General features: G+C 42.2%; 1 protein-coding gene across 1 annotated transcript in view; it reads right to left on the bottom strand.

Annotated features, from left to right (window-relative positions):
* The window catches only part of SNCAIP (synuclein alpha interacting protein), a 163,763-nt gene extending 147,760 nt beyond the window's left edge, over window positions 1-16,003 (bottom strand). Inside the window, exon 1 of the mRNA XM_004384273.2 lies at window positions 15,907-16,003. The gene's annotated coding sequence lies outside the window, so the exon portion shown is untranslated. The remainder of the gene's footprint in view (window positions 1-15,906) is intronic.
* Window positions 16,004-16,083: the final 80 nt, after the last annotated feature.

The following is a 16,083-nucleotide window of genomic DNA, read 5'->3' as shown; positions in this document are numbered from 1 at the left end:
ATGGAAAGAAGTTGTAGTACGTTTTGTTTTTCAAACTGACCAGTACTTCTTCAGGGAATTTGTTAGCTTTCATTCTTGACAAACAGTTTAATGAATGTACTATAAGTTATAGGCGAGATGACTCTAAGTATCATAGAGTGACCTATTTTATGTGACTCAAAAATGAGAACTTTAAGCAGAAGTCAGAAAAACGTGTGCGACTAGAAAATCTACTATACAAACATTAGAATGTTGGTCTGCTATTCGGCATTGATTATAAATAAACAGATCTACCTTAAAGAGTCTATAAGAAATTCAGTCCTAAGTACTGTCTTTCTTGAAACTACCAGGAGGATATAAATGTGAAAATGGTTAGTCCCAGCCCTTACAGTAACAAATAATCTTGAAGATGCTGAGTTGTCCATGATTCAACCCTATTACTATTTAGTAGTCATGAATAGGGGTTATTACATTAGGCATACCAATTACCCAAAGTAGGATGCACATTTTAACATACTAAATACTTTGAAGTTGCAACTTTCTTTTCCCAGACATGTCATCATTGTGTATACTGTACAAAGAAAGTCAAAAACCCTTAATTCCTTTTTCAGTTCTGCCACTGGACCACAGTGTGACCTTAAGCCCTTAGTCTCTATTTTATTTTTTCCCATTTTTAACAGTTGCAAAATATTGTTACATTGAAATTGACATTTACATATATGTGCATCTTTTTTTTGCTGTCATTGTTAGCTGTTGTCCAGTTGATTCCAATTCATGGTGACCCCATTTGTGCAAAGTAGAACGGTGCTCCACAGGGTTTTCAAGGCTATGCATGACCTTTCAAAAGCAGATCCCCAGGCCTGTCTGGGTGGGTTAGAACCGCCAACTTTTCAGCTAGTAGTTGAGCACTTAACCATTGTGTCATTCAGGTACCTAACAGCTGCAAAATAATAGTTGTTGTCTTCTCACCTTTTAAAAGTTTTGAAACAATGCAAGGATAATTAATATTGCCAATCCAATATTTTGTAATAAAAGCTAATGATGATAATAATACCTAACCTTCTTGACACTTGCTAGCTGCCAACCATTGCACTAAATTCAATCTAAATCCTCTCATTCTTATAACAACCTCTAAGGCAGGTAATCAGTTGTGTCAGTCATGTTCCTAAAATGAAACTGGTGGCACACCCAGCTGCAGTTTTAGAAGAATTTACTAAGGAGAACATTTGCAAAGGTGTGCACAGGGTTTGGAGAAATGACAAGAGGTGGTGCAATACCCTACACTAGTAATACTAACGGGGAGCAGTTATCACCCTGAAGTGGCTTGGGAAGAGTACAGGTACCACGGAGCAGCTTTAGGGAGAGGGCTGCCTGCAGCAGCTGTGGTCCGCAGTGGGGATTGGTGACCTAGTAAAGAGGGAGTCCAGGGAACAAGTAACCCAAACTCTATCCCCACCTGCTTTCTAATCTCCAGCTTATGCCTCCCATTGGCCAAACCCACCCTGAAGCCAGAAAACAAAGGAGTCGTTGATTGAGTCCACAACACTGGGCCAGCACCTCAGCACAAAGAGCAGGTAGAGAAGGGCAAAAGAGTGGATCTGGTATCTGCTGTTCCCATTTTATCCCTGACACCCAAAACCTATCTAATATAAATGAAGTAATCAATAAATATCTTAATGAAGACAGGAAGAAAAGAAATAAACATATCCAGAGGTTCAGGAAGTGGCTCCAAATCGCACATCTAGTAGGAGGCAGTGCCTTGCCCTGAAGTTAGTCCATGCTCTTAACCAGTAATTAATTCTGCCTCTTATCTACCATCTTTAACACGTACACTGTTGGGTGTCCCAGGCAACAGTGCAAATGACTGGAATAATTACTGCCTTCAAGAAGCTCGTAATCTGTGAGCCAGATTTTATTGTTCTCTTACCTTCCCATCTCATTATCATCTTTCCCTTCTAGCATTAGAAGTTATGTAAAAGCAAGTTTTATGCCTCTTACAATTCCATCACCTATGACAACCAGTGGCTAAACAATGAAATTTTCCATTACAGGCTATTTTGCCCACTTGTTTGACAGTACCTTGCCTCAGAGGGACGTTCTTCGTGTAAATAACATAGGTAACATGATATCTTCTAAGAGAAGAAGTCCCTGGACTCTGTTTACTGCAATGGAGTAAGCCTGAGATTTTATATTATGAACACACTTACTTGCAAGACATGTTGAAGGATTCATTTAGTCAGCTAACATATATTGATCACATAGGGCGTACCAAACACGATGCTAGGTACTTACACAGATTGAGAAAACAATTACTACCAAAATCAACAACTGGCTTCCTATAGGTTGAGTCAATAATTATTCAGAGGCGGTTAAAAGTGTGGTAATTACCAAGACAGGTCGTGGACACATCCTCCTGGAGTGCAGTCATAAGCCTGACCCCCAGCAGCAGCTCCCCACCCCCCCGCCCCAGTTCTCCTTGATTGATGCAATCCAGGTTGTTCTGAGCTTGGATACAGAATATAATTCTGTTACAAGCACGAGTCATCCTAACCCTGATTTTGTTCCTTGAGACAATTCTGCTATTTTTACAACTCTTAGGAAGGGCCTCTGCTTTGCAATCCCAGCCCCATATGCAAGTGCCGGCCTCAAATAGATCAAATAGGAATTTGACCCTGTAGGTTTTTTCTGAGTTCTGCTTTTGAGCTTGGAGAGGTCACTCTTTCATGCCCAATCCTACTGAAATAACACACAGCAATCTTGAGTCCTTTTCAGGGACAAGGCAAGTGAGTTGGCATAGTTACTCTCTTTCATGCTATGCAAGCATTAGCTCTGCATTTTTAAAAACTATTGTACAATGTGTCATGCAGCGACATTTGCCAAAGCTAGGAAAAGAAAGGAAAGAAAAACAGAGTTTGGTTTCCTTCATACAAGTATTAATGATTTTGGAAACTATCAACCTGGATCAAATCTCTATTCTAATTTGACAGTTTCCCACTGATGGCAAAAACACGAAACCATCAATTAGCCTCATGATAAAGAGATTTTAAAGAGAAACCTATTTTCTTGATGATTCTGACAAACAGAAACACTTGTTATGTTAAAAACCGAAATACCTGTACTCACATCATGATGCTTATTTCATCCAGACGCTCTAGGTCAAATCACTCTTTCAAATAGCTAGCCTCTGAACGTTTACTTAAGTGCACACACCTGTGCTTTCCATAGCCAACAAAAGCCCTGAGTGTGCAGGAATCTGCTGCCTGAAATGCATTTACATACACTATGAAAGGGAAAAGAAATAATCAAGTCCCTTTACTGGGAGAAGCTCACATCCCTCTTCTCACCGAATCAATCTGCAACTTGAGAAGAGCTCAGCTATTTCCTAGCAACATGAGTAAACACTGTGCTACATCCAGTGCCCAAGATTTGTAACCATGTTAATCTGTGAGTACTCAATTTAATTAAAGATTAGACTTTTAAATTGTATTTTTAGTGCACAACAGCACTGCTAAATTATGATTATCAGCGGCTAAGTGTGCTTACGTCTGCAGAACTCGAGGAATAAAAATGAATCATTTGTTTCCATCTTGAGATGACTGCTCTTCTCTGAGGCGCTATTCTCTAAGTTCACAGGCCTTGGTGTTCATTGGAATTCTATGCTGAAAACACAGCTTGGAGACCTCATTTATGAAAATTCCTTTAAACCTTTCATCACTTTGACAAATCCACTCCAAGTTCACTGAGCCAATTCCAAAGTAGCTCTCAGCCTTGTTGTAAGTTTTCAATTACACCAGCATAGCACACCAGAGCCATCATATTTGAAGAAGAATATTAGAGTTACAGAGAGATACAGGTTCTTTTTGAAAAGATCCAAATCAAAACACATTCTCAGAACTGGAGCCAAAGGATGCAAAGCTTTATCTATATTGAACCATCTTTCTAAAGACGAGATCATCAGATTACTTAAACATGGCTAATACTCAATTATTTACCATATGATGTATGCTATGATTTTTCTAACATTTAAGAATTGACTTTACAAAGATATTGGTAAGCTACCTCACCCCTGAACTGTTCCAAATAATTTTTGTTTTTTGAGAAATTGTTCAAAACATGTTTCTAGATTTCATCCAACTTCCTAAAACACAGTGTGTGGCAGCAGGATTTACTTTTCCTTAAGTACACAGTGAGAAACAACAGCCCCGAGCAGGTTAATGAGCGCTCCATGTTGAAACTGGTAATCAATAAGAGAACTGAGGCTAGACCCCAATTCTACTTCCCATTTCAGTGCACTCTTTAAGGGGGCCTGAAGTAACCATATTCTTTTCTGAGACAAAAATTCCTTCTTAAAATGCTTATCTGACTTAAATCAAACACCACATTTTTTTTCCATTTTCAAACTTTGAGTTTATTTAAATATGTGGTTAGGATGGTTTTATGGGTGTGCCAATCATTTACAGTCGGTTGTGTGAGATTTTTAAGTGACATTTATCATTACAGATAAAGCAGACAAGCAAACACATGCACATTAGCTGGTTAGAAGCACTTACAAAATTTAAATACTGTACGTGTAAAGGCAAATTTACTCAGGATATAAATCTCCGTTCTCTCAGGAGGAGTGGTGATGACTCTAAAACCACTGGAAACAGAGAAGGCCCGTCATGATGACTCTAACAGCTCCCTGATGCAGGCTATTCTTCCCTTGTAAAATTAATGCCCTATATGTCAGTTGCCATTTTTTTGTAATCTCAGTAGGAGGCTTGTTCAGTGGATGAGTTGTTTTCATGTTTCATCTGTTTTGTGTTTTGCATCCTGTTAAGACCATTATGATTTAACTATGTTCATTACATACTAGCCTGCTTAGAAATTCCTCTAATACTCAATATTGTTGTTGTTGTTGGGTGCTGTCATGGTTTGAATTATGTCCCCCAAAAAATGCGTACAACAATTTGGCTGGGCCATGATTCCTAGAACTGTGTGGTTGTCCTCCATTTTGTGACTGTAATTTTATGTTAAAGAGAATTAGGGTGGGATCGTATAACACCCTTACTAAGGTCACATCCCTGATCCAATGTAAAGGGAGTTTCCCTGGGCTGTGGCCTACACCACCTTTTATCTCTCAAGAGACAAAAGGAAAAGGAAGCAAGCAGAGAGTTGGGAACCTCATATCACCAAGAAAGCAGTGCCTGGAGCAGAGCGCGTCCTTTGGACCTGAGATTCCTGCACTGAGATGTTCCCAGACCAAGGGAAGACTGATGTATCACAAGGACCTTCCTCCAGAGCCAACAAAGAGAGAAAGCCTTCCCGTGGAGCTTACACCCTGAATTTGGACTTGTGGCCTACTAGACTGTAAGAAAATAAATTTCTCTTTGTTAAAGCCATCCACTTGTGGTATTTCTGTTAGAGCAGTACTAGATGATTAAGACAGGTTCTGTCAACTCAATTCTGACTCATACTGACCTCATGTGATAGAGTAGAACTGCCCCACAGGGTTTTCTAGGCTGTTATCCTTATGGGAGCAGATCACCAAGTCTTCCTCCTGTGAAGCCGTTGGGTGGGTTTGAACCACCAACCTTTCTGTTGGCAGCCAAGCACTTCACCATTGTGTCAACAGGGCTCCTTAATATTCAGTATTAGAAGAGGTAAACTAAAAGCTGAACAAAACACACAGGCTTGGTACAATTGTAGGCTGGAATATCCCTTCTGAAAATTCAGAGGCCTCCTGTCCATTCTGACTCAAATGTCTGGAAGGAGGTAGGGGATTGAAAAGTGGGAGCAGAGCCTCTGAGAAGGAGTAGAAAAGCCAGAGACTAAGGGTTGGTAAAGCAGGCCTCCACATACCAACCCCCTCAGCTCCTGGGGTTACATATACCGAAAATAACAAAATCGTTGCTATCAAGTCGAATCCAACTCATAGCGACCCACAGGACAGAGGAGAACTGCCTCACAGGGTTTCCAAGGATGTAATCTTTACAGAAGCAGACTGCCACATCCTTCTCCTGCAGACTGGCTGTTACATACAACCCACTGCACCATGGAGTTGATTCCCACTCCTAGCCACCCTATAGGACAGAGGAGAACTGCCCCATAGGATTTCTAAGAAGTGACTGGTGGATTTGAACTGCTGACCTTTTGGTTAGCAGCTGAACTCTTAACCACTGCGCCATCAGGGCTCCTGGGTTACACACAGCCCTCCTTTATACATTAATACATTCACCATGTACTGAATGCCTATTGTGGGCCTACTACTGTGCTCTGTACTAGGGCAGAAAGATGACAAACATGCATTCCCTACCCTTAAGAGCCCAGGTTTGAGTACACAGATAGTTGCATACAACACATCCTGTAGGGGCAACACCAGAGGTGTAAGCCAAGTACTGAGGGAGACAGAGGAGGCAGTCTCTGATTCTGCCCTTGGGAGGTCCCAGTGTCTCCTAGAGTCCAAGCCTGCTGTCCACTATGGGAGCCACTAGTCACACATGGCTACTGAACATTTCAAGTGTGGCTAACCTGAATTTAGATGTGATGTAAATGTAAAAAACACACCAAATTTTGGATATACTGAGTTAAACAAAATATATCATTAAAATCAGTCTCACCTGTTTCCCTCTATGTTTCTTAACGTGACTACCAGAAAATTTACAATGACCTACATGGCTCATTGAATTGAAGATCCTATTATATTTCTATTGGCCACTGCTGCTCTAAGCAGTCACAAGACAACATTTTGGGACAAAACCTAGGAGGCTGCCTCTGTGGCAAGTGGGTGAGTGAGAAGTAACTGTGGAGTGAGGGAGGAGACAACACGCAGGGAACCATCAGAGGCTTCAAAGAGGGAGCAGAGAATGGCGATGTGTCTACTTCCTGAGCAGTGCTTGCCTGCCAGGTTTGCGGCAAAGAGAGCTCAGAGAGTATAAAGACCAAACAACGACAACAGTCACACCACAAATAAATTAGGAGCAGCTTGTGGCTTAAAGGGTAAAGTAAGCAATGGTTTACTGGACACCAGACCAATAAGTTACCTCTGTTTTCACCCCATCTGCGGTTAGGTCATCTGGTCACTCTGCCTTCTCATCTGCAAAGGGGGAGCTGAGATTAACTGATCTGCCTGAGTGTCCTCCCTGACTCTCCAGAAACCTGAAACGCTCTAAACATCCTGAGGGAGGAAAGGGCTAGAAAAGTAGACATTCTGTGATTTTTTTAAAGCTTCAAAGAACAGAGGAGCTCAAGTAGAACTGATCCTTTTTCATAAAATGTATCACACTTTATTTAAATTATTTATGAGTCCCTTTCCCAACTAGATATAAGCTAGATGTGGGCACCATGAGCTCAGGATCCACATCGCCTGCTCACTGCTATGACCACAGTTTGGAGGACAGAGCCTGGTATAGAGCAGGCCCTCAATAAACATCCATGAAAGGGTTTAAATGGAGAATTCGTAGTCATTTTTGTTGTTGAGTATCTGCTGAGTTAATGTTTCCAAGCGTGTAAACCGCACTCAGGAATGAGCCAGGAGCTCAGCGAGGGATGATGAAACCAGCAGTGCTATCAATGGAATGATGTTATCGGCTCAGCATGCAGAAAAGTTGTGATAGGTGAAGGAGAGTGAGCAGACCTTGACTGTTCCAAACTAGCGACATTCCAAAACGTTGTTGTTGCAGAAGCAGCCGCTTGACCAACTTTCAACAAGATAAGCTGAAGGCTGAGAGAAGTCAGGACTAACAGAGGCTCCAAGTTTCAGTGGCAGTTATGCCAGTTCCTGGTAAGATGAATAAACATGGAGGCAGCATAAAGGAGCAGTTATACAGAACTGGGTTCTGGGTTTAATTCCATTTTCACCACTTGCCAGCTGGGAGGCTCTGAGTAAGTTTCCTCTCTGACCCTTACTCTCCATAGCTTAAAATGGGGCTCATGATGCATGTCTTAGAGGGTTGGTTAGCTATACTATACCGTGCTAAAGGACAGGATCATGATAAACACTCAATAAATGGTTACATGTGGCACATGGTAAACACTCAACAATGGCTATTATCTTTCTTCTGAATTAAAGCTTTTAAACAGGGTTTTTAGCCTGGAGTCCATGGAACCCCAGGAAATCCACAGATGGGCTTCCACAGATTCTTAGACCCTCCCGAAATTAAATACAAAGTGGTATGTGTGTGTATATGTGTGTCTTTTTTCTCTAAGGAAAGAATCCACTGCTTTCTTCAGAATTTCAAAAGGTTCTTAGACTGAAAACAGGTTAAGAACCACTGAACTTCTGAGGCTTCCAAAGTGTTCAACTCATTTTATATACCTATAGAATAACTCTCTGAGTGACCCTTAGAGTCAAGCCTTTTCTACACCTGTTCAAAAGGCCTTCATCTTATACATAGCATTGCAACCTCTGTAAGAGGCCCTTATTACCTGGCAGAAGAAGAAGAATATAACTAGAATTTCTAAGGCAGAAATTCATCTTAATTTTAACTATAGCACTGGAGCCCTTACTTCTTTAAATAGATCCTTTCCCATTGTCTTTTTAACATAACTGACAACTAAGGACTTCCCTCCAATCCTTTGCTAGGAAGGCTGGAATGTTTCATACCCAGGAGGTCCCTTGGTATAAGAACAACAACAACAACAACAACAAATCATAATAAATGAATTGGAAGAGCTCTCAAGAGCCATGTAACTAAGGTGCCCAACTGAAACTTGATTCTACTTTTGATAGTTCCACAATCTCCAGGGGGAAGTAGCTTTGTGGCAAGTGAGAAGCTCCTCCACCAGGGAAGATTGATGACAAGGACCTTCCCTCTTGAGTCGACACAGAGAGAAAGCATTCCCCTGGAGCTGGTGCCCTGAATTTGAACTTCTAGCCTCCTAGACTGTGAGAGAATAAATTTCTCTTTGCTAAAGCCATCTACTTGTGGTGTTTCTGCTATAGCAGCACTAGATAACTAAGATAGTGACCAAGTAAAAAGCAAGCACAGTTTAAAAAATGTTGAAAAAGTATCTCAGCAGCAACTTCAAAGAAGACCTGCCTTCATGTCCAACATTCTGAGATGGAAATGGGAGAATCAATTTAAAAGGAATAGAATAAATCTAAAAATAATTGCCTTAAAACTCTAAAACTCTAAGATCAATGATCCTGTATATTTTTCCATTCATTCAAAAAATATATTGAGCATATTATTCAGGATTAGAATTGCATAAGAGAAGGGCACAGTGTTACGCACATGGATATACAAAGACAAGAAAGCATAGTCCAGCTCTCAAGACATTAAGCCCAGAGGGAGGGACAGACAAGTATATCCAATGGTGTATTGTGAAATGAAGGGTGATGCAGGGGATGTGGGAGGGGATGTTCAGCAAAAGCTTCTTGAGCAAGACTTGGGTTGAGTCTAGAAGAATAAGTAGACGTTCACCAGGTCAAGAAAGGAGGAAAGATATTCTGCAGGGAGAACAGCGAGTGAAAAGGCATGAAAAAGCAACAGAAAATGGAGCATCTGAGGACTCTGAAGTCAGACAAGTCAGCCACAGCATGGGGATAATGTGGGCAGCTAGGGGTGAGAGGTGACTCTACAGTGGGAGGAAGGGCCCACATCATGGGGAACCCCATAATTCATCGTCAGGAGCTTGGGCTCTTCCCCCTGCCCCTCCCCACCACCACCCCCATCCCCATACACAACCACCCCAAGGCTATGAGGAGGTGCTGAATGGTTCTTAGAAGGGGAGTTACAGGATTCAATTTTATCTATTTGTTTTTTAGAAAGAACACTCTGGTAGTGGTGAGGTGGATGGACTGGAAGTGGGGAGACTGGAGGCAGCATTTTCAGAGGCGATTTGTGAAGAGTGAAACAGGGAGGAAGAGAAGAAAGACTAAGAGATGGAGCAGGAGGCCTTGATGACTGATTAGGTGGAGGGGAAAAGTGAGAAGGTCAGATCAGGATCATTCCCAGATTTCTGGCTTGGAGGCCTGCGGAGAGGATGATCTGTCCTCTAGGGAAAACAGATGCAATAGTAGATGTCTGCTGGCTTTGTTGCACAGCATCCACTTTCTCTTCATTTAGTTATCTTGTTTTTACAAACTATCCCTTCTCTGCTCTCAGATTATATGGTTTAGGGGAGTTTTGCTGACTACTTCCCCCTCAATAAACACATATATACTCCTTACATATACTACACCTTCCTTTCCCAAAGGCTCCAGGGCAGGGCTGAGCCAAGTGGTATGTTCTAAATCTCTGGCCATACGTACTGGTTCAGGCATGAGCGTATGATTGAAACTGGTCTAATTACAGTTAATCCTGAATTCTTCCCTTTTATTGTCAGGGCTAAACCTGAAGTGGCTGATGACCATTTTGCTACCATGAAGAAGAGAAGAAATCAGAACCAGATTCTTCCTGAACTTTTCCAGCACAGGATTCAGTATATGCCCCTTTCTACTTAAGCAAGTATAAACTGAGTTTCTGTCACTTGCAACCAAGCATCCTGACAAATACAAAGAGTAAACACTTTGTGTTTTTAAAAAGAAAGTTTACTTTTGGGAATAGTGGATTTAAAAAACAGCCATTACTGAGAAAAAGAGCACCTCATAACATTTGAATCTATAAAAAGTTTTTAGGGACTTTATAGTACACTCTACCCTGAAAAATGAAAAGCCAGACAAGATTACTTTAGAAAATTTTACTGCACCAGATAATGGCACATCCACTTATTCAATTAACATTTATTATTTTCAAGGTTCCTAGAATCGTGTAAGAGAAACTATAAAAGTGTATGCTTGGGTTTGAGCTGGTCCATCCAAGCCTCTTTCACAAAGAGCAGCTGTGTAACTGTTCAGACTGTGTAAAGTTATTCGAGAGGCCAGATGTTTCTGTCTGGTCCAACAGCTGTACTCGGTGGTAAGGACACCACCTGAATTTCAGACTGGCCATTTATAAGACAAGGCTGGTGAAACAGCTCTTCAACTGAGCCTTTAGGGGAAAGACAGAATGTGTTTAGAATTCTCTCTTCTCCTAATAAAACATCTACTAACACTTATGAAGAAGTCTAGATGAGGGCATGGTGTTGGGGCCTCTGTTCTTTCTTTACTCTCTCTCCCTGAGAAAATCCCACCAGTACCATGGATTCACCTGTCATTAATGTACCTACATCTCTATATAAATCTAATCTGGCATCTCCTGCCCTGTCTGCTTTCCAATGGATAACTCAAATAAATCTTCAAGTACTCATCTCTGATGGGCATTTCTTGGTTTTGCTACCCAGCATCCATTCCTTCTTCTGACAGCAGTGCCCCAATATCCTTTGAGGAAGTACCTACTCCCTACTATGTGCTGTCTTGGTGGGGCTGTTAATCAAATGCTTCTGGCTCAGGATTGGGCATGCCACTAAAACTGGGCCAAAGGGATAATCTTTCCTGTTATGCTGACTCTTGAGCACAGCACTCCAATGGTCTACCTCCATCAGGGCTTCAGGAGAAAGAACATCATTTCCTATTCCCCAGACCCTTAGAGCAGCTCTGGTTCCACCCTGAAAATAGTTCTTCTGACTTCTCTTTAGTCCTCAGGGTACCCCCCACCCCCACAGCCTAGCAATAAATATCTTTTTGCGTTTGTTTTCTGTTGCTTTACAATTAAAGAAACCTAACTGATATGTAATAGTCGCCTGAGATTTAAATGCTAAATAGTACCTAACATTCATAGCATATGCTACAGCTTATAAAGTACTTTCACATTCAATTTATCTCTTTTAATCAACCTTTCTGGAACTGAATTTTTCTCCTCCCCCAAAATAAGTCACTTATTGATTTCTCTGTTTCTCACAACAGCACAATCATTCAGTCACTTAAGCTTTTTAAAACCTCAGAATGATTCCGACTCTGTGCTTTCACTAACCCCCTATAATCAGTCACTTAATCCTAAATACGGGATCTCCCAAATAGATCCCTTCCATTCTATTTCCACTGCCTCCATGTTTGTCAGAGCCTTTCCCACCTCCTGCCACGTTACAACAATGTTCTGCCGACTGTGCCACTAGGCTACCGTCTCCACACTATGCTGACACCACTGTTAGAAAGATATGGCCAAATTTCATTATCATTGTATTGCTCCTCTTCTACGAATTGTTTACAGACTAAGATTACAGGATGATCATGCACAGGGCAATTCCTTAACCTCAGTTCTCATGTGTCCACAAGCAGGCTCCACTTCTTTCTCCTAACTTACATTCCACTATCCCTCAGCAGAAAACATCTGCTATACCAAGGGTCTTCCAACCCATCAATAAGTGAAGTCTTTCTACACCCCTTGAATGTGGGGTGGCCTTGTGATTTGATTTGGCCAATGGGAAAGTAGCAAATGTGACACAAGCAGAGGCTTAAAAAAGTACTTGTGCACGGAGGCTTGCTCTTTTGTTGCTCTTGGAACCCTGTCTGACCGCCATGTAAAGAAGCCCAGGCTGGCCTGCTGAAGAATGGAAGACAAATGGCCCCGTCGCCTGTTAACCTGGCCAACAGCCTGATAACATCCAGATGTCTAAGGTCATTCTAGATCATCCTGCCACCAGCCAATCCACCAGCTGACTGAAAATGCCTAAGGAAATCCAGCCAAGAGCAGCAGAACCACCACGTGGCTGAACCCAACCCAAATTGTTATTGTTCTTGTTAGGTGGCATCAAGTTGATTTTCGATTCATAATGACCCCACGTGACAGAGCTGAATTGCCCCATAAAGTTTTGTAGGCTGTAATGTTTTTGAGAGCAGATGACCAGGTCTTTTTCTCAAAGAGCCGCTGGGTGGGTTCGAACTGCCAACCTTCCTGTTACCAGCTAAGTGCTTAACCATTGCACCACCAGGTCTCCTTCCAATCCAAATTGCTTACCACATAATCATGAGCTACAGTAGTTATTTTCAGCAACTATGTTTTGGGGTGATTTGTTATGCAGCAATAGATAACTGATAATACACCTAAGATGACTTGGTTACCTTCTCCTTGGAATTTCTTTTCAATTACTATTTAGCACTAATGACTATTTTTGGCACTCCATCATAAAATGTCTTCTTTCTTCATGTTTTTTATTATTTAATTTTTATGTGTCCTACTTTTTTGTAAGTTCCTTGTGAATAGAGTGCATTTTATATTTTTATATCCCACCTATACATAAATTCAATGCACAATAACTATTTATGAATCAATTAGTACTTTTCCAGGGCCTAGCCATCAATTCTATCAGTTAACATTCATCATTTCAACACTTATTTTGATCATTAATTTTAAAAGTTGTAAAAAAGAGCTGATGATAAAATACAAACCATAAAATACAAAATGTAGTTATCTAACCTATATAAGGAGGCCTGGTGGTGCAGGAGGCCTGGTGGTGCAGTGGTTAAGAGCTTGGCTGCTAACCAAAAGGTTGGCAGTTCAAATCTACCAGCTGCTCAGTGGAAACCCTATGGGTTTCTACAGGGTTGCTACGAGTTGGAATCGACTCAGTGGCAACAGGTTTATATTTTCTGGTTAACCTATACAAAGTGCAAAATCATGCACAGTATATACTATATTAGTATCCAATTGATTGTTTCATTTTTAGTAAATTACTTCCTGCAAGTGAATTTGCATGCCAGTCACAGTCAAAGGGGTATAGGGAAACGAGTATATAAAGATAAAAGTTTCAGAAAAGCAACTGTTTAATTTTCACTAGGATACTATTTTTCTCGCAAGACACATTTCTCCCATTGCAACCGTAATCTAATAGACTGCCAAAAACAAGATCTCTATTCTAAGAGTGTCACTGATTTCTCTTGTTGCTGTTCAATTAGGTTTTGCATTTAAAAGAGAAATCCCCTTGTGTTTCTTACAATGATGCACCTGTTCCTTGGGACGATTTCCTCCTTTGATGAGAAATATCTTAAATCTGGCAAGAAAAACAGCTCCTGGCTTTCTCTGATAACATCAAAGATCATTTGTTTGTATTAGATGTTTGTGTGGGCTTCCCTCCTCTTTAGAGCAGTAAAGTACCGCTACAATTCCTTCCAAAAAAACAGCACACACACAGTTTCTTGGCCTCTGTTCTGCATTTTCACTGTACACCTGCCCTGGAATGACTGCCTGGAATTAGCAAGGCTGTGACATAGTAGACAGGGAAATTCATTTTCTTTAGTCATTTCCTTTTGGACATCAACAAATGGTAAATGTCAAATTAATAAACACAGCATCATTTCAAATCTACCGTCTTGTAACCTCTCCTCATGAAATGCTTGCTATGGAGAAACTTAAGCGTGTAGTAAAAATTACATCTCTTGTTTTTAAATCCCCCTGTATATTTCATTTCTAACTGAGATGTAAAGAGATCCTTAAAATCCTTTTCTTTCAATTTCAGACCTGGGGACTCATATGTATTTAGTTATGGGTAATCCTCAGTTAACACTGCCTTCCCAAGAGACTTCTGTGATAGGTACCAAAATGTCACACCTTTTTAACACAGTTTTAAGGACAACTGGAGTTGTCTCAGTAAACTCTAACCATGCTGAATGTAATTTATCTTTAAGAAGCATCAGAAATAGTTGATAGACATTCTCTCCCAGTGGTATACACATTAGCATACTGCTTTCCTACACCCTGTTCTCTTTGCCTTTTAAAATCTCAATGCATACAAATGAAATACAGATTTCAACTCATTCCCAACTGGGATGTCTGCTCCATAATAAGAGAAATAGGTTTTTGCCTTCTTGCAGATTCAGCAACAGAAAGTGCTTGAAGATTACGTGTTTAGAGTGACACCTTAGAGAACTGACATATTCTGCACACATGTAATCCTCACAAACCTCCCCAGACAGCCCTGATTTCATTTTGCAAACTGCACCCTGGCGGGGCTCCATGGCACATGGTGTGTGGTGAGATGGTTCTCCCTTCCTCTGGGCTCTTTGATAGGCACTTGTCAGTAATAGCATGAGGACAGTGGGATCCAGCCATGAGCAAGTGAAAAACAGACACCAATAGTAATGCTTCCTTAATTAACTTTCCCAAGGAAAGCAACGTTCCCACAGGAAAAAAAAAAAAAAAACACGTTTCCCCCCTCCTAGCGGTCCACTGAAAACGAGCAACAATGCTGTTGCCTTTTTGTTTCCTAAAGACTTTCTTCGCTGCAAGCAGTAGCGTGTTCCTCAAAGAATGCTAGTATTTCCTGTGGAAACTGTATGGCTGCCAGTAATGGCTCATAATTTTCCCTCTTTTCTTTTCGTAAAAATGAAATAAACAAAACGTGGCATTTGACAATAGCCAAAATACCAGTCACCCCACTTACCACCTGCAGATGAAAGTCATCACCACGAGACAAGGCCGAGAGAGTAACATTCCCCGCTAAAACTGACGCGGACAAGCCCAGGACACAGGACAGTGCTGGAGGGAGGCGGTCAGAGCCAGGGCTGGACGGGGCAGGCAAGGAGCCGCGGTGCTGACGGGAGAGGGGCTCCCCTTGCGGGGGCATCAATACTAGGCGTCCCTCCTTTGCGTTTATTATTATCGTTGTTGTTAGTATTGTTGCTGTTACTTCGCCCCTTGTTAGCTCTTAACGAGCCGCGGCACTGCCCATGTCAGCCTCGGTTACGATCCGTGATGGAAGCAACAATAATAACGACACGAAGCGGGCAAATGAAAAGAACAATCCTTTGGAAACAGAGGTGGGGGCTCTTCCCCCTTCCCCGGTGTGGCAGAACAGCCGCTTGGCAGCCGCCGCCGCCGCCGTTACTATAGCGATCTCCCCTTAAACCTTTTCTGCAGAGGCGCCGCCGCTTCCTGGAGCAGCCGGGGCTCCCGGCACAAAGCGGGCCCGGGGACTCAGGGGAGCAGGCGACACCGGCCGGGGTGCCTAGGTACAAACTTGGCAGGGCTGACTTGCCCGCGCCCGACCCCCTCCGCTGCCCCACGGCGCCCGCCGGAGACCTGAACTCACCCGGGGCGCCCTGCGCGCCGGCGGCTCCAGAGTGCGGATGGACTGACCGACCGACGGTCGGATGGACAGCGGCAGAGGGAGCAGGAAAAGCCGCCGCGGGAGTGGGAGCTGGCGAGCGGGCGGGCCGGCGGACGGTGGAGGCGCTGCAGCGGCCCCGCTACGTCACAATGCGGCCGG

The sequence above is a fragment of the Trichechus manatus genome, unplaced genomic scaffold, assembly GCF_000243295.1.
Source record: "Trichechus manatus latirostris isolate Lorelei unplaced genomic scaffold, TriManLat1.0 scaffold00121, whole genome shotgun sequence".
In the NCBI taxonomy this organism is placed as follows: domain Eukaryota; kingdom Metazoa; phylum Chordata; class Mammalia; order Sirenia; family Trichechidae; genus Trichechus; species Trichechus manatus.
The sequence above is the reverse complement of the archived record's forward strand: the minus strand, read 5'-3'. Positions and strand labels throughout refer to the sequence as shown.